Source organism: Pongo pygmaeus, chromosome 1, assembly GCF_028885625.2.
Source record: "Pongo pygmaeus isolate AG05252 chromosome 1, NHGRI_mPonPyg2-v2.0_pri, whole genome shotgun sequence".
NCBI lineage: Eukaryota > Metazoa > Chordata > Mammalia > Primates > Hominidae > Pongo > Pongo pygmaeus.
The window spans coordinates 6,033,255-6,056,655 of record NC_072373.2 but is presented as its reverse complement, the minus strand read 5'-3'; the positions used below and the strand labels follow the sequence as shown (position 1 = coordinate 6,056,655).

The 23,401-nt window shown below is 41.1% G+C and overlaps 1 pseudogene; it reads left to right on the top strand.

The window, feature by feature from the left end:
* Positions 1-3,054: 3,054 nt before the first annotated feature.
* Positions 3,055-22,213, top strand: LOC129016069 (uncharacterized; annotated as a pseudogene).
* Positions 22,214-23,401: the final 1,188 nt, after the last annotated feature.

The window sequence follows — 23,401 nt, the reverse complement described above, 5'->3', positions numbered from 1 at the left end:
ACACTGAGACTGCCTTAGCATGTTTCACAGCATCTGAGTTGCTCCGTTGGAGGAAAGTGCATGTGATGGGCGTTCATTTGCTTCCGCCATCAGACATATTCTCTACCTTTGTCCTTCCTACAAGATTCCCTAGGAAGGCAGGGCTCAGTGGCTCACGCCTGTAATCCCAGCAATTTGGGAGTCCGAGGCGGTTGGATCACAAGGTCGGGAGTTCAAGACCAGCTTGGCCAACATGGTGAAACCCCATCTCTACTAAAAATACAAAAATTAGCTGGGCGTGGTGGCACGTGCCTGTAATCCCAGCTACTCAGGAGGCTGAGGCGGGAGAATTGCTTGAACAGGGACCCGGGAGGTGGAGGTTGCAGTGAGCCAAGATCGCACCGCTGCACTCCAGCCTGGGCTACAGAGTGAGACTGTCTCATAAATAAAGAATAAATAAATAAATGATTCCCTAGGAAGCTGACTCCCACTGAATGTGCCACTCAGGAGTCCCTGCTCTCTGGATTACGATTGAGTTTGCTCAATGCAAGGCCCCAGCAGAAATGTTGAAAGTAAGAGCAAATAGATACTTAACCATTCTTTAAAACAACAATGATGTATACTTCTCTGGCCTCAGCTCCTGTGGGGACGCTCCGGTGCCAGTCCCTGGGTGCTTCACCATTTTTAGTTAGTTCCTTAACCTTGTAAACAGACCCTTCACTAAACTCTTCCTAGTTAACCCTTTGAGAATGAAACCATTTCCTGCCGGGACTCTGACAGACACAAAGAACCCACAGCCGACTGCTGGGTGTGCGGCAGAGCTAGCGCATGGCTCCACACTGCCATCTTGGGGGCTGGCACAGGCTGGCACCGAGTCTGGGGAAGGGAGCTGGGGCTGGAGGTGTGGATGGGAAGACCATGCATAGTTGCTTCCTGATCAGCTCTTTATCTGATTGAGAGTGAGGCAGGGAATATTAGAGGGAAACTTACAGTGGAATTCAGGGCTGAGGCTGCTATTCTTTTGCTCCTTGTAACTTCCTACGGTGTTGTCAGCATCCACATACTTCTCTGTGGGGTTGGTCTCAGAGCCAGGTTACCTCGTCTTAGGTCCAGTGGCACCCTGACTGGCTTGGTGTCCTTGAACAAGTTACCTAGCCTCTCTATATCTCAGTCCCTCAGCTGTAAAATTTAAAAAAAAAGAATAAGAGTACCTACTCTATAGCATTGATTTGAAGATTGAATGAGCTAGTATGTATACAACGTTTAGAAGCAGTGCCTGATACGTAAAAGGCTCTCAACAAATACTGTCCTTTACTAGTATCCTATGTGTCTGTATCAGAGTTGGGGGAGTGGGAGGACAGAAGGAAATGGGAGAAGGTAAAGAGATGGGCAGATGATCTCTAAAGTCTCTCTGGCACTAACGCAATTCTTTATTATGTGTTTTGTCTGGCTCTTCATATTGATAGCTGTTCCAGAGGCAATCAATACCTATTAGTCAGTTTTATTCTTATTTTTTCTGTCTGATCTTACAGGGGAGCAAACTGAGGCAAAGCATGAACTTACTTCTCAGGAAATTAACCATTATGTTGGCAATCACTGTGATTATTTGAATGGCAGCATCTGGACAAATTTAGTCACATGAAGCACAGAAGAGAGATTTCTCATGGTTAAAACAAAGCTCTCTTTATTTGCTTCTGCTGATTAAAAAATCAGAGCTAAAGATACTTAAACACTACAGTTAAAATGCCATGGCTGTCTATTGGCTTAATGAATTCTCTTATGAAATCAACTCTAAAATGTTATCCATCATAAATCACGAAAAACCATTTTTCTTATCCTCTTTAGAGCTTTGCAATTCATCTTAAAGATCAGTGTTTACATTCTCTTCTGTAGGTTGTACAATAACCTTTGGCCAGAAAAAATAAAACTCTGGCTTTCTGACTCATAGGTGTGTTCCCTTTAACAGAAAAAGAAAATATGTCCTCTTTAAAACTGGTGATCATTGGTCACCTCAATTTTATTGAAGTTCACTTCTGACCTCTTTAGATGTAGTTCTCTACATAAAACTGCCCAACAGAATTCTCTGTCTGAATGCCTCCTCCACAAACACAATTTTAAGAACTAAAATCATCATCTTTCCTTCCAAATGTACTCTCCCTATGTCCCCAGGGCTCTCCATGTGTAGAGCTGAGACCATTTGCCACTCAGTTTCCTCACCCAATTAATTACAAGTCCCAACAATTTTCCTTTTTTTTTTTTTTTAGACGGAGTCTTGCTCTGTCACTGGGCTGGTGTGCGGTGGTGCAATCTCAGCTCACTGCAACCTCCGCTGCCTGGGTTCAAGCAATTCTCCTGCCTCAGCTTCCCAAGTAGCTGGGATTATAGGTGTGTGCCACTACATCCAGCTAATTTTTGTATTTTTAGTAGAGAGGGGGTTTCACCATATTGGCCCAGATGATCTCAATCTCTTGACCTCATGATCTGCCCACCTTGGCCTCCCAAAGTGCTGGGATTACAGGCGTGAGCCACCATCCCTGGCCCAGTTTTGCCTTTTTAACATCCCTCAGCTCTTCAAATCCATATTCTCTTCTCTAACACCTCCCCATTCCCCAGCTCATAATGAACTCTTGAGTAGATTACTACCATCACCTCTCAAGTTGTCTTCCTGGCCCCATCAGCCTTGTGACCTTCAAGTTCATTCTCCACATGGATGTCAGAGTAACTTTCCAAAATGAAAATCTGACCACGTTACTCTCTTGCCTAAATCTGCCTATGGCCGCTGTTAGGAGCAAGTCTAAACTCCCGACACTGGAACATCAGGTCTTCGTGCTCTGTTCACTGCTTCTCTACCTCACCTGCAACCAACACCACTCCCACATCCATATTCTGCTCACTGTGTATCATCAACATGAACAGGAGGTGGGTGTTTCAGTCCCCAAGAAGACACTGGGCCTTTTCAATCATCTACTGCTGTGTAATAACCACCCCGCAAACTGACCACATGATTTAATTTTGCCAGGGTTCCTTCCCTGGGCTCTGTCCAGCAAAAGGGTTTACTGAGCTGGCAGGTCCAAGATGGCCTCCCTCACAGGACTGGCTGTTGATGGGAGCCTTGATGCTCTTGGGCTCACCCCTTATCCTCGTAGGTTAGAGCTTCTTACAGTGGTTTCAGGCAGCATCTGAAGACAGTAAAAGCAGAAGCTCCAAGGCTTCTTATGTTCTAGCCTTGAAAATCACACCACATTGCTTCCTTCATATTTTTTTTGGCAAATCAGGTTGCAAGGCCTGCCCAGATTAGGGTAAAGAGCCTCCTTTTCTTTTCTTTTCTTTTTGAGTTGGAGTCTCGCTCTGTTGCCCAGGCTGGAGTGCAGTGGTGCGATCTAGGCTCACTGCAAGCTCTGCCTCCTGGGTTCATGCCATTCTCCTGCCTCAGCCTCCCGAGTATCTGGGACTACAGGCGCCTGCCACCACACCTGGCTTTTTTTTTTTTTTTTTTTTTTGTATTTTTTTAGTAGAGATGGGGTTTCACCGTGTTAGCCAGGATGGTCTCGATCTCCTGACCTCGTGATCCGCCCGCCTTGGCCTCCCAAAGTGCTGGGACTACATGAGTGAGCCACCGCACCTGGCCAAGAGGCTCCTTTTCTTGATGAAAGGAGTAGTGAAGTCACATTGCATGTCCTTGCAAAGGGACATGCAGACCACATTAGTGAGAATATGTGCCTATATTTTGCAATCTCTAACGTGGGCATAAACTAAATGTTTTCCAAAGGGAACAGGGCAAAACAAAAAGGACCTTGACCACTCCTTTGGCCCTGAATAAATCCAGGAAGCCTAAGAGTATGACTATCCTGAGGTAGAGAGAGGGTCACATGCTGGATAAGAGGTACCTGGGCTCTCCACTTACAAGAAGAGAGCATGGTTACATTTATAATCACCATTCCCAACATGCTGTGAGTGCAGGCAGCTACCAGGAGGAGAACAAAGAAAATAACCAAGACACCCATCTCTAAACCTGTTAATTTAATCACACGGAACACTTCTATTTAAAATTCCCAGGGGTTAAGATGTAAGAATGCTTATCAAGGTAAATGCTGTTCACATTGCTTGGAGTGTCAGACCTAGATCTCTATCCATCAGAAACAACAATATCAATAACAACAGCAACATGATGATGGGGCAATTTCTGAAAAGCACCATGTATTTTATCGATACATGTCCATTGCAGAAAATCCAGGTGAATCCAAAGAAGAAATAAATGTCTTCCACAATCCCATAGCCCAGAGCTAACTAACCACTATAAAGAACCCAGTGTGGTTTTAACTAATGGACCAAAAGATGCTCATCAAATGCTCTCAGCTTTCCTGAGTGCCAACAGGAAACTTCCAGCATCTCTGGTCTCTCCAAGGCTGCAGGTGTCTTTGCCCATAGTGCCTGTTTTATGTCAGGGAAAGAATCAACCTGGGAGCCAAGCCCAGGAATCAGGATGACCAAGACATACTGGACAAGGAGGGAACAAACCCATCCAAGGACACTCAAGGACAAATCAAGCAAATGAATTCAAGGGAGACCTGCTCATGGTCTGTTTTGCTGCTCAGCAAGGCTGGGAAGCGCAGTGGAAGATCATGCATTCCACCCCTGGGACTCCTCTGCCAGAGCCTGAGAGCTTTCTGCTGCCCACAGGCTAGGGGTAGGACAGTTGGAATTGATCCATGCCTTCTAGCTAGATGGTGGGTCCCCTCAGTCTTGGGCATGGTGACAGCCCAGCATCAGACAGAGGTCAATATCAAACTAGAAAATTTAATAAATGCTGTCAGATTTGTAGACCCCAGGAAAATATAAACTGCCAATCACGGAGGAAAAAAATCTCTCAATGATCTTATCTTTATGATTCCCTTGCTGCCTGGAAATTGACATTTCCTTGGGGATAATCTGGTCAAAGGATTGGTGAAGGTGGAAGGGAGGCAACCTCCGAAGGTGGGGCCCTCTGCTCACCTGAGACTGGGAGGGCCTGAGGTAGGTGTCTGTGGGGGCTGGGGAGGAGGATGGGAGCAGTGCTTCTAGATGTTGCCACTTTCTCCTCATTAGATAATAACAAATGGGTGATTTCCCTAGTCACTGCAGTGTGAGGAAATCTACAAAAGTAATTTCCCAATACACTTTACAGGATAGGTGGAGAAACCCATGAAGCACAACTGCAGTGGGTTATAAAAAACGGCCTTCCAAGTTGAGCAATAAATTCGTTCAAGCAGCCATTCTGAAGGACAAACGTGGCTCTGTATTTAAGAGGGGCATTCCAGCACTTCTCTAGCCACTAGGTTGACAATGACTCACCAAAGCCTCTGGTAGCCACCACAGGACGCCCAGAGCATACGTTTTAAAGCTAAACACCGAACTGCAGACTTCGGGAGTAAGTGAGCTGATTGGTTTTTATTTTGTTTTACTGCTTTTAACATTACAGTAACTGTTATAGGTTCCAGCAGGCTAACTGGGTAGAAATGAGTTTGGTTTCATTTAGCCTCTCTAAAGAGAAAGCAAGTCAGTAGACCAATACCTAATAAAAGCAAAGCTGCCAACAATTGAAATTGCCTGGGCTGCTCTGTGTGTCCCACATGCATGGGTGTGGGTGCCAGTGTGTGTGTGTGCACGTGTGCATGCATGTGCATGTGTGTTGGGATAGAGTAGTAAGAAAATGGGAAATAATAAGAATGTTCAGTCCATAGCCTTTCATTATAAAAAGGTGAGCTGTAATAAATACTAGTGCCACATTTAGCCAAAACTTTACTCCAGCCAAAGGTGATATTTTCATGATAACGTCCTGTGATTGCTTTGTTCTTCATCTTTTATGTTCTTCCTAGATGGGCTCAGAACATGCAAGAATTAAGTACACATCTTATTTTCCAGTGATAATGCTACCAGCAAATTCTGTTGTTTGTATAAATATCAGACACGTTTATATAACTAAACTAGTGCTTTGTTTTGTTAATTCAGCAAGAAATTAGACCAAATGGTGGCTTAGTGCTGCATTGATTTGGCTATCAATTTGTTTTCACTTTTCTGCAAAAATTTAATACATTATTAAATTGAATTATGCTGATGCCACAGTTGTTCTTATCTCAATTATCTTAAAATTCATTTAATCTTTTTCCTTTGGCTTCATTATTCAAATTTTAACTTCAGTTCTCAAGATTTTATCTGATGGAAGAGATGGAGTCAATTACTAAGGACTCCATTGTGCTTCATCATGCCAGAGTTGTAAAATAAATCTTTTAAAGGAAATTTACTGTGATTTTTTTTTTATTTAAGAGCTTCCTCTCCAGTTGAGCATGTAAGAAAATTATACCAGGAGAATACAGTAAACTCTATGAGGCAAGCTATAAACATGTAGCATTGTGATTAGGGCTGGTTCTCCTTCTAGAAACATGGTAGGATTGCAATTTCTTACCATCCTTGAAGTTAGAGAGAGCCATGTGACTCATTTAGCCAATGAACTGTGAGCAGAATGACATATCACTTCCAGCAGAAGCTTTAAGAATCTGAGAGACATTCATACATTTTCCATGTGCTGTAGCCTTATACCCAAAGCCTGGGTCCCAAGTGACCATGACAGGTAGAGCTCCCTGTTGAGCCACAGAGATTTAGGGAATGGCTGTTAACACAGCATAATCTAGCCCATCCTGACTAATCCGATATTAACATGTATAATAAAGAATTCTATCAACACTGAGGGAAGATAATTAGTTAAGGTCCTAGGTTGCAAGTCTCAAAACCTCTTCTAAGGATTGTAGACAGGAAATTAAATAACTTCTAGTCCCCAGAGTCCCCAATCTCCTACCATCACATCCTAATATGACAGAAGTAATTCCTGAGTTGCTTCTGAAACCAGAGCTTCCCTCAGAACCCTTAGCCTGCCAGATGGCTTCTTGGAGAGCCCTCACTCACTTTTCTCCTTCTGCTATTGCTGCTCATTCACTACAGCTTTTAAAAATTCATCTTTATCCAGGAACCTCGCTTCTAGAAAAGTCATACAGGTGCTTCCAGGAGGCTACATGGACACCCATATTTCTCTAGCCACATTCATTAGACAAATGCAGCAGAGAAGAGAAGCCTCAATAATTATTATGACATGGCATGTTAGGATACCAAGTAAATTGCATTTGTAAAATGTGATTTTCTGTTGGTGTTCACTCCTGCTCTACTGACATTTGGTAGGTATTATTGACTGACTGACTAACTAATGTGGTCATTAGTCTTCATAAAGAAAGGCTCTCTATAAAAACAGAAGGATGCCCTTTTTCTGGCATTTAATATGTAAGAAATTGCTTCAGATAGAAACCAGAGTTGCCTGATTACTATTGGCACAGGAGAAATGTATTAATGTGCCTTTCTAGTAACAGGTTTTTAGAAAGTCAAATATAAACAAATCTGTCTATTTGTGTGTGTGCATGTGGTGGTGGGGAGGGAAGAAAAAGGGAGGGGGAAAGAAAGAGAAATAAGAACCAAGTTTATTGTACTGTATTCAGCGGGAAAAAATTTTCCCAAGGTCCTAACAGAAGAGCAAAGTGCCACTGTCAATAGCCTCAGTAGTGTTAGGGTTGCTTTTATTTATTTATTTTTCCTTTTTTTTTTTGGACAGAGTCTCACACTGTCACCTGGGCTGGAGTGCATTGGCGCAATCTGGACTCACTGCAACCTCTGCCTCCCAGGTTCAAGTGATTCTCTTGCCTCAGCCTCCCAAGTAGCTGGGATTACAGGTGTCTGCCACCATGCCTAGCTAATTTTTTTGTGTTTTTAGTAGAGATGAGGTTTCACTATGTTGGCCAGGCTGGTCTCAAACTCCTGACCTCATGATCCACCCACCTTGGCCTCCCAAAGTGCTGGGATTACAGGCGTGAGCCACCGCCCCTGGCCCGGATTGCTTTTATAGCCAGTCTTCAGGTGCCCACTGTAGGAACAATGTCATTTAACCCTCGGGATTATTCTGTGCCAAATCTGGATAATGACTAATATTCAACACAGATATTCTCAGCTGAGAAGAGCAATTAGCAAATTCATAAATTAAGTGCTTGCTTCCTTTTTAGTCAAATACAAACGTTTGTTAAAAGATATTATTTTGCTTTAAACTTTTTCTCTCAGAAATAAACAGATGTTTGAATTCCCCAGTGCTGCTTGAGCCTCACACCATGTCATCCTGCCAGGCACCCAGATCCAGTTCTAGAGTTTCACATGATCATGAGTGTTGGTTAATAAGTCAATGTGAACTGGGAGGGGAGATTTTTCAGGAGTGCCACAGGGCTCTCCCTTTAATCACATACACTCCCTGCTTTTATTGGAAAGTGTACAGTGATGTCAGAGTGCCCCAGAACGGAGCTAGTTGGAAGACTACAGTCACAGGGATGCCTTAGTGAATTAATAAGGTTTTAATTTCTGGCTCTCAACCATGTAGATGCAAAAGTTGATTTATCAATACGTGAGAAAGGATGAATCTTTCTGAAGGTTATGTCATCACACTCACTAAACACACAGAGAATAATGTATAGAATCTGAGTGCCATGTTATCAAATTATACTGAGACTCTTGCAGTCACACGGGCTGATATGTAAGCATCGTCATGCCTAGTACAGACTCTCTCTGCAGATGAAATTATATGGGTTGCTAAATTATAATCAGAACAATGTTTGGTGAGCCAAAACTACAACAAGGGAAGCTAATTGGATGAATTTATAAAAATATGCCTCAGCCAAAATAGCTTAATGCAGTCTCCCTTACCATAAGGATAATTGCCTAAAGGGACAGTAATATTAAAGACACTAGGAATAACCTCTCTACTTTGGACAGTAGACCTGCATAGCCCATTAGGCCTCAATGAAGTCTTATGCAAGACCAGAAGCCAATTTACCATTTTAAGGTGATTCTCCATGTTTCTGCTCTAACTGTGCTTCACAATACTCAAGACACCAAATCAGGATGTTCCCTGGAGTGCAGGGAGCTGTCCGTGGTCCTGAGCAGCTCTCAGCAACCCGAAGATTCTACTGACTCCTCATCAGACTTCTTTCTCACTGGAATTTTACACCTGGGCTGTTAACACCAGCCCAGGTCAAATTCAAAGGAGCGAAAAAAGCTCATTATGAAGGGTAAAATCCAAAACATTGTGCATAAAGATATGTGTGGACAACTTTTATACATAAAGATTTCATAAAGCCAAAGAATCCGGAAATGAAAAGAGATACACAAAGAAAAATGATGGTAAATGAGACATTAATTTACCCTTCTAATCTCTATCACAGCAAAAAGATAATTAAAAAATCCACATGAGGACCACAAAATACACAAAAATTATGTAGCAAAGCCTATAGCCTGAAAAAGTAAACATTGAAATTTGTACGTCCATAAAATGTTTACAAAATTGAGTACATATTACACATCCCGCCCCAAAAACATCTAAGCAAAGTAGAGAATGTAGAAGTGCTACAGATTATATTCTCAGATTATGACACAACAAAACTAGAAATTACAGCAAGGAAATTTAAAAGCTTTCTCTTAAATAATTCTATGTCAAAAAGAAATCCAGGCCGGGTACAGTGGCTCACGCCTGTAATTCCAGTACTTTGGGAGGCCAAGGTGGGCAAGTCACTTGAGGTCAGGAGTTCAAGACCAGCCTCATCAACATGGTGACACCCTGTCTTTACTAAAAATACAAAAATTAACTGGGCCTGGTGGCACATGCCTGTAATCCCAGCTACTCAGCAGGCTGAGGCAGGAGAATTCCTTGAACCCAGAAAGTGGAGGTTGCGGTGAGCTGAGATTGCACCACTGCAGTCCAGCCTAGGTGACACAGCAAGACTCTGTCAAAAAAAAAAAAAGAAAAGAAATCCAAATAAAATTTCCAGAATGTGTGGAAAATAGTGACAATAAAAATATTACACATGTGTAATCCCAGCATTTTGAGATGCCAAGGTGGCAGGATCAGTTGAGGCCAGGAGTTCGCAACCAGCCTGGACAACATAGGGAGACTCCATCTCCACACACGCAAAAAAAATTTTAAATAGCCAGGTATAGTGGTACTTCTTGTAATCCCAGCCACTTGGGAGGCTAAGGTGGGAGAATCACCTGACCTCAGCAGTTCAAGGCTTCAGCAAGCCATGATCATATCACTGCACTCCAGCCTCAGCAACAGAGCAAGATCCTATCTCAAAAAAAAAAAAAAATCACATGTGGGAAATAGCTATACCACAATAAAAATAAATGTATTCAGTATGAACAACAAAAAGCTAGTAAAGGTTGAACAACTATCCCTAGGAAACTGGAAATAATGTATTAATAAATATGAAGGAAGGCTAGGCACGGTGACTCACATCTGTAGTCCCAGCACTTTGGGAGGCTGAGGCAGGCAGATCACCTGAGGTCAGGAGTTCCAGACCAGCCTGGCCAACATGGTGAAATCTTGTCTCTACTACAAATACAAAAACTAGCCAGGTGTGGTTGTGCACACCTGTAATTCCAGCTACTTGGGAGGCTGAGGCAGGAGAATCTCTTGAACCCAGGAGGCGGAGGTTGCAGTGAGCTGAGATCATGGTACTGTGCCTGCACTCCAACTGGAGCCACAGAGTGACACACCATCTCAAAATAAATAAATGAGAAATCAGAAACTAATAAATTAGGAAACAGAAACAGAACTAATTTATAAATCAAAACACTATGCCTTGAAAAGAGGGAGAAAAATTCTGAATTAAGGAAGGGAAGAGATGGTTGGAGAGGAAATGGGAGAAGGCAGAGATAATTGAAGGAGCAAAAGCATCTGGAGAAGCAAAGCCACTGAAAGATGAACAGGGCTCTGAAAGAAATGCTTGATTGTTATCTTTTCAAATGACTGCAGTTCCCAGTGACATCATTTTTCTCCTCCCTGGCAGTCTGAGGGGCAGTTCACTTATCTCCTCCCCTCCCCTATTCCTCACCCCACACTCAAAACCAGTCTATGCTCCTCTCATTCTCATATGACAGATTTCAGATGGCATTCTTATTTCCCTGATTTCTTTTTGAGATAGCTTCCATTTCCCTCCTCTATATAAAACCGCCATTTATTAAATGCCTACGTGGACCAAGCAGTCCATAAGGGCTTCACAGACAGTTTTATTAAACTCATGCCAAAACTTTCAGGTTTTATACCTACCTTATAAAGAAATTGAAGCTTATAGAGTTTAAGTAATGTTTCCAAAGCCTTGTGGCTAGTAATTCAAACCTAATTTCTGCCTACTCCAAAGTCTATTTTTCCTCATGATACTATACTGCCTCTCCATGGATAAAGACAGAGATTACATATTAATAAAATTTGCACAAAGTCGGCAAATTGTTGGAAGGGAAGGCTAAGATGATTAATAAAATCAAGAGCCAGATGATCTCAACAACCTGAAATAACTGGCTGACAACCAACTTGAATAACTCCCTGCAGGTGAAGTTCAAAGTACTATTTGGGGGTTTTAAAAAAGTTTGACTGGGGGCAGCGGCTCACACCTGTAATCCAAGCACTTTGGGAAGCTGAGGTGGGCGGATCACAAAGTCAGGAGTTCAGGACCAGCCTGGTCAACATGGTGAAACCCCATCTCTACTAAAAATAAAAAATTAGCTGGGCGTGCTGGTGGACGCCTGTAGTCCCAGCTACTCGGGAGGCTAAGGCAGGAGAATCGCTTGAACCCAGGAGGCGGAGGTTGCAGGGAGCCGAGACTGCACCACTGCACTCCAGCCTGGGCGACAGAGCGAGATTCCATCTCAAAAAAATAAATAAAATAAAATAAAATAGTTTGATATATTCAGAATCAGGGAAGTCTGTTGGGTGCAGTTCATTTGAAAAATTCCTCAGCATTTTAGTGGTCTGTATAGTCCCTCTATCTGTCAGGGTCCTAGCAGGAAATTGTTGCACTCTCATAGGATTAAGCAGAAAGAGTTTAATGAAGGGTCTCTTTCCAGGGTTAAGGGAACTGCTAGGGTTTAGATATTTGACCACTCCAAACTCATGTTGAAATGTGATCCCCATTGTTGGAGGGGGCGCCTAATGGGAGGCGTTTTGGTCCTGAGTGTGGCCCTCTCGTGAATGTCTTCATGCCATCCAAGTGAGTTCTTGCTCACTCTCTCTTTTTTTTTCTTTTTGAGATGGAGTTTCACTCTTGCTGCCCAGGTTGGCGTGCAGTGGTGTGATCTTGGCTCACTGCAACCTGCACCTCGCAGGTTCAACCCATTCTCCTGTGTCAGCCTCCTGAGTAGCTGGGATTACAGGTGCCTGCCACTATTCCTAGCTAATTTTTGGTATTTTTGGTAGAGACAGGGTTTCACCATGTTGGCCAGGTTGGTCTCAAACTCCTCACCTCAGGTGATCCGCCTGCCTCGGCCTCCCAAAGTGCTGGGATTACAGGCGTGAGCCACCGTGCCCACCTAGTTCTAGCTCTCTTAATTCCCACAAGAGCTGGTTGTTAACAAGAGCCTGGCACAAACCCCTTCCTCTCTCGCCACATGATCTCTGCACATGCCAGCTTCCCTTCCCCTTCTGCCATGAGTGGAAACAGCCTAACGCCTTCACCAGAAGCAGATGGTGGCGCCATGCTTCTTGCACACCTTCAGAAGTGTGAACCAAATAAATCTCTCTTCTTTAAAATTACTCAGCCTCTGGTATTCCTTTATAACCACACACACACACACACACACACACACATACACACACACATACACACATGCACGCACGCAAAAGCAGACTAAAACAGGAACTAATTAGAAATGGTGAAGCACCGAGGGACTGGCACCAAGGCTTCCCAACAGGAGCTGAGGCCATAGATAGAAGGACACATTCATGTTATTTTTTTGTAATGGTTATTATTTGCTCTTACTTTCAAAATTTCTGCCAAGGCCTCCCATGAACCAAACTCAACTGGAATCTAGAAAGCAGAGAACCTCAGTGGTGCATTCAGCAGAAGTCAGCTTCCTAGGGAATCTTGCAGGAAGGGTGAAGGTAGAGAATCTGGTGGGGAAGCAAACAAATGCCCATCACATACACTTTCCTCCAACAGAGCGACTCAGATGCTATAAAACATGCTAACTCAACCTCAGGATCTGATTACAGTAACATACAATCTAGGTTTTAATCATCAGAAATCACAGTCCTATTGTCTTCTGCACAGACCCAAACACACTTGGAAGTCATGTTCAGTATGAATACCTCACAGAGAAGGAAATTTACACACGAGAAGTACATCCAGAGAAAGCCAGCTGGCATGTCAAACATTCAAAAACTCAGGGTGTTTGGGAAAAAAAGACTCAAGGAGACAAGTATGAAGCATAACCTGTGACACTCCATGCGGCAGACGTTAGACACATGCAAGAGAGTTGTTGGAAAGCGGAATTTATCTTCATATAAACAATACTGAGCTAAATCTCAATATTTCAGATCTCTAGAACTATCCATTAGTGAAATGGATTGCCAATAGAAAGAGTAATACCATATCACTTAGAATACAATCATGGACGAGGCTGCCACCTGCTGTTGGGGGCCACTGCAGAAGAAATTCCAGAACACTGGACTGGAGAGCACCTCACTTTCCTTACAGCTCTAAGTTTCTGACTCAGTGACCTGATGTCAGTACCATATACACAAAGACCCACTTACACAGATGACTGTTCTTCACACTAGGCCCGTGGAGACAGGTATAAAATTCTGAATTTGCTCAGATACCTTCTCCGCCACTGACATCTAGGCATTACATAATTCATGCCTTCATATTTAATCTTTGAAGTTTGCTACTTCTCAGAGAGACCAATGAGTAGTGACCAAATATCCTGAAGCTGAGAATGCTTCTACCTCCTCTCAAAACAACAGAATATTCATCAAAACACAGCAGTTCTGCACTTAACTTTAGGCCTTTTCTAACACCTCGTTTCTTGGCAGTAACTGTGGCCAGAATAGTTCTTTCCACAGAGAAAGGACCTTTTGAAAGGATAGGGTCTCTAGATAGAAAAGCAAATGCCTCATTCCAGAAGGTCTTCGAGAAAAAAATGCTGTGGTGATAACAAAGATAACTGATTATAATCTATTCTGTGAAAAAAGCTTATGAAACAGTATATGTATCTAGTCCCTAAGAGCTGAATGTCTATATATAAATATAGATATATACACATACTCTCAAATAAATAATAGTTATCTCTAACTAGAGAAATTCTAGTTGCCTTATATTTTCTTCTTTTTCCTTACTATATTTTCTACAATAAACATGTGTTTTTAACAAGAAAAGTCTTTTCTGGTGTGCTTTTTAATTTTCTTTATTTAAGCGAGAGTGAGGCTACATAACTACATGGCTAGGTAGACTTTTAGAAAACTTGGCTGCTCTAGAAAATTGACATATCCTGATTTCTTCCATAGCTTGGATCTTGACCTAGAGGGAAATATAAAAATGTTGATTTGAAGCTGAGGAGTGCCATTTTCACTGCTGAAGCAGTTTCATGGATCATGAATTGGAGAAATGACTTCAGCAACATAGGTGTTAAAAACAGAAAGCACAAGTGACCCACAACAGATGATGGAGAACAAAGAGCAAGCTGGGAAAAGTAGTGGCCTTTAATACACACACGATTAATTACCTTTGGAAATGAAGCAACACTCCGCTCTGCTCACCAAATTCCCTTATGCAATTATAACTTAAAATGGCTCATTTTATAAAACCCAAGGGTACCAAGTGATGTGCCACAGGCAGGGTGGAGGGAGCGGTCAGTCCCCACGGAAGCAAGAAGGCACTGTCTGCAGAGAATTGAAAAAGAGTTATGACACTGAGTAAAATTGGGTCGGCTTTTGAAAAATCACTATGCATCAGCAATGCTACCTGCCCTTGGTACATCGCCAAGGGCATCATAAAAGCCCCAGTGGAGAATTTGCTGATGGGACAAGGGACTTTCTTCTCCAATCTTGAAGAATGTAGCTTTTATGATGTTTGGTATATACCTCTATTCCCCCTCTTACTTTTGTATTTTCCTCCCTCTCTTAGCTTCTCGTCTTCTGTCTGTTTTGGTTTGTTTATTGGGTGGCAGGAAGAATATGTATTCCTTTAACTAGAAATACAGTCAATGGGGTCACCTCTGTTCCAAAAACCTGAAAAAGGGCCAATTTAAGACTGGATAACTTCTGTTGATTTGTTCCTTTCATTAGCATAACATTCCATTTTAACTTGATTTTACTGTCACATTGCTTTCTTTTTTATTTAAAGGTTTGCCCCTGAAGGCTGGGCATGGTTTCTCATGCCTGTAATCCCAGCACTTTTGGAGTCCGAGAAGGGTGGATCACCAGGTCAAGAGGTCATGTCCATCTGGCCAACATGGTGAAACCCCGTCTCTACTAAAAATACAAAAATTAGCTGGGTGTGGTGGCGCACACCTGTAGTCACAGCTACTCAGGAGGCTGAAGTGGGAGATTTGCTTGCACCCATGAGGTGGAGGTTGCATTGAGCTGAGATCACGCCACTGCACTCCAGCCTGTCGACAGAGTGAGACTTTGTCTAAAAAAAATAAAAAAAGTTTGTCCCTCAAATTTCCTCTGTTCTTTGAAAACCTAATATTTTTCTTCTTTTTTTCACTCCTATATTTATATGCAACTTTTCTATAAATATTGGGGCTTGATCACCCAAGGACAATGCTTTTGAGATAAATTTTACTTCTTATATGTTGTATATTATTTTTCCAGGTATCTTATCATGTTTTTATGCCATTGTGCTATTAGAATTGTATCACCTTGATTTTGCAAGGCTAAGTAGTTTCTCCGTTGCATCTCTGATTATATAAAGTTAATATGCCTACAGATTCCACAGGGCCTGAAATACTTTCAAAATTGCAGGCTCTCCTTTTTCATTCATATGGTATTTTTAGTTTTGAAATTCTTTTCAGGTAAAGTTGAAAACCAAGTACAGAGCAAACATCCAGAGGAACAATCCTATTCTTACAATCCTACTGTTTTAGTTCAACTGGATCTATCTCATTTTAACCACAACGAAACTGAGACATAAAGAGTGCTTTTGGTTTGTAGACTCGTATAAACCCCAGAATTCACACACTACACAAATAGCAGCAGGAAAGGCCAAGGCATTGAAAATGCTAGAACATGGTTCCAGTAGGACCCAGTGTTAATTCATTTTAAGAGTAAACTTTTTTTTAATTATTATTATTTTTTTTGAGGGGGAGTCTTGCTCTGTTGCTCAGACTAGAGTGCAGTGGTGTGATCTCGGCTCACTGTAACCTCCACCTTCCAGGTTCAAGCAATTCTCCTGCCTCAGCCTCCTGAGTAGCTGGGATTACAGGTGCCTGCCACCACACCCAGCTAATTTTTGTGTTTTTAGTAGAGACCAGGTTTCACCATGTTGACGAGGCTGGTCTTGAACTCCTGACCTCAGGTGATCCACCCCCACTTTGGCCTCCCAAAGTGCTGGGATTACAGGCATGAGCCACCGTGCCCGGCAAGAGGAAACTTTTATAGCTCTTTTTCCTTCTAGTATTCTTTAAAGATAATGAACTGAATCTCCATAGTATCGAATGTGCTATCAGGTAGTAATGCAAGGTGCTGAAGGGAGGTACGGTCACACTGGAGATGTTTAGCACTCTGAACATGCCTCTTTCAGGTTAACTTATTTATAAAAAATAGCTGTACCTTGGGAGCCACATTTTTTCAACAAAGTTATTTAGTATCGCTGCATTGTGTGAAATTTTATCAGAGTAGTGAATCACTTAAATGGACAAAACTTCCAATCAATCACAGAAACAAAGAGCATTTCAAAGATAATCCCCCTCTGACACCATTATGGTTCTTTACACAGCCATGTAGAAGTACCTACAAATAACAAGAATTAGTGTTATCATATATGCAGAGAGTAAAATTGTGGTTACCAGAGGCTGGAGAGTGAGGGGATCAGAGACACATTGGTCAAAGGATACCAAATTTCAGTTAGACGGGGGGAATAAGTTCAAGAGATCTATTGTACATCATGGTGACTATAGTTAATAACAATATGTTGTATGCTTGAAAATTACCAAGAGAGTAGATTTTTAAGCATTCACATGTTTTATACTGTCACAATTTATTCTTACAATAATTCTGGGAGGTAAGTGTTATTAAGCGATTTAATGGTTGAGAAGAATGACGCATTTTTACCCATGGAAACGCACTTCAATAATAATGGTTAATATTTGTTTTACCTTAAACACTCTAGTATGAAGTATATTTTATACAATTTGACAAAGCTATTCACCACTAAACATAACCTAGTGACCTACAAAAAAATAATTATGTGTTCATAATATGTGTTTACTGAGAGAACATCTTTAGCCCTAGAGAGAAGTTCTCTTATTCACGCTTATCAAAGACTCCTTATATAGGAATAGTTTACTACCAATAAAGAGACTGCACACAGGCATTTAAAAGTGACTTTCCCAAATGTTACATAGCAGATCAACAACCAATACTGGAACACAATACACACATCCTTACCTCTTATCTACTCTGTAAGCACTCAAAGGAGACCTGTTTATTTAAAAATTATGAAACTGTTTGTTTGTTTGTTTTTGAGATGAAGTCTCGCTCTTGTCCCTCAGGCTGGAGTGCAATGGTGTGATCTCGGCTCACTGCAACCTCCGCCTCCGGGGTTCAAGCGATTCTCTTGCCTCAGCCTCCCGAGTAGCTGGGATTACAGGTGCCCGCCGCCACGCCCAGCTAATTTTTGTATTTTTAGTACAGACAGCGTTTCACCATGTTGGCCAGACTGGTCTCAAATTCCCGACCTCAGGTGATCTGCCCGCCTCAGCCTCCCAAAGTGCTGGGATTACAGGCGTGAGCCACCACGCCTGGCCTAAAACTACTTTTAAAAAACTTTGGACATAGTGCCTTAAATTTGTGATTTATATAAATATCTCTTCTATTTTCATAAATTTTACTAGGAAGTAATGTTCCAGGATACACCGAGAAATCCTCATATGAGTTTCTTAAAGCTACGATGGCAGAGGCTACTAGTAGCTTCCCAGTATCTATTCTCCCATGTTTCTTACTAACACGAACCTGATTTTAGCTGGGCACACTGACATCTGGAATAAAAGACTTATTTCCTAGGATCTCTTGCAGTCAGGTGAGGGCCTATGAATAAGTTCCGACTGAAGACACACAAGCAGAAGTGTTGAGAGAGATTTCCAGGAAGTCTCTTTTATGGATCTGGCTTATCTAGGAAAAGTACTCTTTTGCCCTTTGGCCTCCCTCATCTTCCTTGAAAACCGCAAAGAAGTCTGTAATGGCTGGAACCCTAACAGCTATTAAGAACCCTGAGGTGACCACAGGGAGTAAAGTCACATACTAGAGTGGACAAAAGATAGAAGGAACCTGATTCCCTGATGACTATGAAACTGTCCTCCAAACCCTGGTCTACCTATGTCAAGACTTTTATTTTATGAGACCCAGAGATAATAGTCTGTTCTGGGAGGCAGAGGTAGGGATTCTGTTATATAGAGCCAATCTAACAAATACAACCATCACCCAAATACAGCTCCCCACTCCACTCACCACAGGAAAACTGAACTGATAGGCTAGCCCTATAAAAGTCCCCTCACTAAAAAATGACAAACAGAAAATTAAAAAAGCAGACCTGTAATCCCAGCACTTTGGGAGGCCAGTGTGGGCAGATCTCCTGGGCCAGGAGTTTGAGACCAGACTGGCCAACATGGTGAAACCCCAATTCTGCTAAAAATTCAAAAATTAGCCAGGTGTGGTGGTGCACGCCTGTAATCCCAGCTACTCAGGAGGCTGAGGCAGGAGAACCGCTTGAACTTGGTAGGCGGAGTTTACAGTAAGCCGAGATGGCACTACTGCACTCTACCCTGGGTGTGAGCAGGAGAAAATTATCAAACTGGAATAGAAATTCCCCCTCTGTCAATGGTTGATTTAGTGGTCTCAGACCAGTTCACTGACACAGAACAACTAAAAACTCTAGGCAGAGATTAAAAAAAAAAACAAAAACCCTAATTGTTTCAAGGTTTCAGAAATGTATGAAGACAGTGAGAATTTGGAGGGGCTAACATCCAGAAGAGGAAGGAATCCACAAAGTCAGATCAAGCGTCTGGGGCCACCTTAAACCTCATTATAACTGTTGATTCCCAAAGTAAAAGCAGCAGCCAAGAGGCAAAGGAACACAGCAGAGGTACTGGCAGTTTCACAGAGCTGAAAACACGAGAATCAGAGTTCAGGGCCCCCTGATGAGGACAGTCCTGATAAACACCTCAAGATTTTGATTGGAAACCCAAAGACCTATACCTGGAATAAAGTTCAACTTCAAACAATCTCTATTCCTGATCCTGATCCTACCTTAGCCTAGTTGATTGCTGAATAAGCAGTCAATCAAAAGAGAGAGAAACTAAACAGAAGAAACAGATCCCTGGAGCTTCAGATACTGGAATGATAAGAATGGCCAAGAAATTAAAGTACAAGATGGTAAATTTTGGCAGAAAACTAATGACTCTATGAAAGAGTCAAATGGATTTTCTATAACTGAAACTTTGGGAGGCCGAGGCAGGTGGATCACGAGGTCAGGAGATCGAGACCATCCTGGCTAAAACAGTGAAACCCCATCTCTACTAAAAATACAAAAAAAAATTAGCCGGGCGTAGTGGCGGGCGCCTGTAGTCCCAGCTACTTGGGAGGCTGAGGCAGGAGAATGGCGTGAACCTGGGAGGCGGAGCTTGCAGTGAGCCAAGATCCCGCCACTGCACTCCAGCCTGGGCAACAGAGCAAGACTCCATCTCAAAAAAAAAAAAAAAAAAAATATATATATATATATATATATATAAAAAACTGAAAATTTCAATGACTAAAATTAAGATATTACCAGATAGGTTTAACAGCAAATTCCATAAAGTTGGTAAGAAAACAAGAATACTCAAAAAATGGAAAGAAGTAGAAAATAAAAGCACTGAGAAGCATAGAATGCAAATTTAGAAAAGAGCTTAAGAGACATATCAGACATGGTAAAAGGTTTAACACACATATAATCAAACTTTCCTAGCTCTGTTCACGGAAAGGGCCTGGGAGCATGCAACACCTCAACAGCAACGAGCACACCTGCTACCTAGAACCTGGTTTCTAAAAACCATCCTCCTCTAAAAGAAAACAGGGCTCTTTGAAGAAATGGTAATTTCAAAGCTAGAGCAGAGAAGGTATAAGATGAGCCCAGAATATCTTTTTGTACAAGAAAGTAAGGCCATGCTCAAAGAATGATGGAGACATGACCAAAAAAAGCAGAGAAGCCAACTTGAAAAGATTCCAACAGGCCAAATATGGGACAATTTGAACATCAGAATAAAATAGTGACAGTAACAGAATTATAACCCATTGAAGAAAGTAGGAATTCATGACATCATATTAATATAAATAAAAATTGAATATTGAAATTTATTAAGGGAAATTAGATATTTATGTAGTCTTAAGGTATCTTCTCACAAATTACGTATTACTTACAAAGGGGAAAAGTACAGCTTGGCAGGTGAGAATCTTGGCAGAACCACTTTAATCAATAGGTTTAGTTGAGCATTATCAGTAACAGAGTAAATCAAAATCATGAGCCACTTGATGGATACAATGAGAAAACAAAGCATCACTTCTGTGACACCCTACAAAAAATGAATCTAATAATGAGGAAACATTAGGAAAAAAAAACAAAACTGAGGGATATTCTACAAATAAATTGTCCTGTAATCTTCAAAAATTTCAAGGTTATAAAAGTCATGAAAAACAGACAATCTTTTCCAAACTCAAGGAAACTAAAGAGGCATGAAATCTAAATGATTAATTCTGGATGTCATCTTTTTGATATAAAGAACAGTATTGAGACTATTGATGAAATTTGAGTGGGGTCTGAAGATTTGTTGGTAGTAGTAAGCTCAAGTTAATTTCCTCACTTTGATCATTGTACTCTGGTTTTTTAGAATGTTCTAGTCAACAGGTAATATGAATTAAACTAACTGAGGGTGACAGGGCATTATATCAGCCACTTATCAATAAACACTACAGAGAAAAATAGTTCCTTGTATTGTTATTGCAATTTTCTTTAAGTTTGAGATTGCCCCCTCCAAAACAGTAAGAATTTTCCAAAGCAAACAAAAGATATCAAGCCACAGATTCAAAGTGCTATAAACTCCATGCATGATTAGTTCTCACTCATAGGTGGGAATTGAACAATGAGAACACATGGACACAGGAAGGGGAACATCACACACTGGGGCCTGTTTTGGGGTGGGGGGAGGGGGGAGGGATAGCATTAGGAGATATACCTAATGTTAAATAACGAGTTAATGGGTGCAGTACACCAACATGGCTCATGTATACATATGTAACTAACCTGCATGTTGTGCACATGTACCCTAAAACTTATAGTATAATAAAAAAAAATCATACCTAGGTATATCACAATAAAACTTGACCTCAGAGTTTCTAGCTCTCAAGACCAATTCCTCTCATCCTGCCACTAACAGATTTCTCCAAACATCTCTGCACCTCAGAGTGCAAATACAATGAAACATTTCACTCTATTGATAGGAAGGATCCTTCACTATCCTCTACCAAGGACTTCCTCCTTTGTTGCTTCAGAATTTTATTGGAAAGGAACATCCATTTTATTCAAAGTACCTCCAAACCTGCAATCCTAAAGTCCAGGCAACTCAATCCCAAAAATCTGCTGTAGATGCCCAAAGGCTGTGATAATTAAGTCTTCAACATTTCTACTTTTATGGCTCCCAGTCAAGATAGAGCTGCACCAAGTTCAATTCCATTTCTCATCAAAGATGATTTTTTCCACTTTATGATCAGAACTATACAACCTTCTTGCTTTGTCTCAGCATGCTGTTGCACCCACTGGCAAATTCTTAGGTAAGACAAAAACACAGCCTCAAGGGCAGGTAGTAGTTTTTCCAGAAAAAGGTAAGGCAATCATTTATCTTGGTTTGCCCAGGAAAGTCCCAATTTATACACATATGTTCCCTCAATCTGTAGGCTGTCTTTTCATTTTGTTATTTCATTTAATTTTTTATTATTTATTTATTTTGTAGCATCAGATCTCATTATGTTGCCCAGGGTGACCTTGATCTCCTGGCCTCAAGTGATGCTCCAACCTTGGCCTCCCAAAGTGCTGGGATTACAGATGGGAATTACCGCACCCAGCCAATGTGCAGAAGGTTTTCAGTTTGATGTAGTCTGATGTAATCTTACCTATTTATTCTTGTTGTTGCCTGAACTTTTGGTGTGATATCCAAAAATATCATTGTCAAGATCAATATCAAGAAACTTTCTCCCCTATGTTTCTTATACAAATTTTATGGTTTCAGATTTTTCATCCACTTTAATTTTATGTATGATGTAAGATGAGGGTCCAGTCTCCCCAGTGGTGGATATCCAATTTTCCCAACACCATTTATTGAAGAAATTATTCTTTCTCCTTTCTCCATTGTGTTTTCTTGATGTTCTTGTCAAAAATTAGTTGAGTTTTATATGCTTGGGTTTATTTCTGGGCTCTCTATTCTGTTTCATTGCTTTATGTCCTTTTCTTGCCAGTGCCACAGTGTTTTGATTACTATAGCTTTGTAATATAATTTGAAATCAGAATGTGTAATGCCTGTAACTTCGTTTTTCTTCTCTAAAGATTTTTTTTTTTTTTTTTTTTTTTTTGCCATTTCAGGTCTTTCGTGGTTTCATATGAATTTCAGAATTGTTTTTCCTATTTCTGTGAGAAATGCCATTGACATTTTGATAGGGATGGTGTTGAATCTATATAATGCTTTGGGTAGTATGGACATTTTAACACTATTAATTCTCCCGATCCATGAACATGAAATATCTTTCCATTCACTTGTGTCTTCTTCAATTTATTTCATCAGTCTTCTACAGTTTTCATTGTGCAGATCTTTCACTTCCCTGGTTAAATTTATTTCTAGAATTTTATTCTTTTTGATATAGTAAATGGAATTGTTTTCTTGATTTCTATAAATTATTTCTTATAATACTCATACTAACACTAAATTATTTTGATTTGTCAGGTGGAAAAGTGAGGCTCGAAGAGGTTAGAAATAACTTTTCCAAGGTCACAGAGCTAATTGTCACAATTATAACTCAGCTCTAGTATGTGAACAAAGATTTTTTTTTATACCAAACCAAAATTATTTATTTCTACTCCACTGCTCTGTCATGGTGAGTTTTAGGTGCTAATGGGAAAAGGTGCTCTATGATGGTGTCCAGTAGACAATTAAAATTCAAATCTGGAAATGAAATCTGGACTGAAGATTTTTTTAAAAATTAGCTCTCATCACATGCAATCAGTTGTAGAAAACCTTAGCATGGCTGAAATTTTTCATATTAAGAAAAGACTAGAACTTGGCCAGG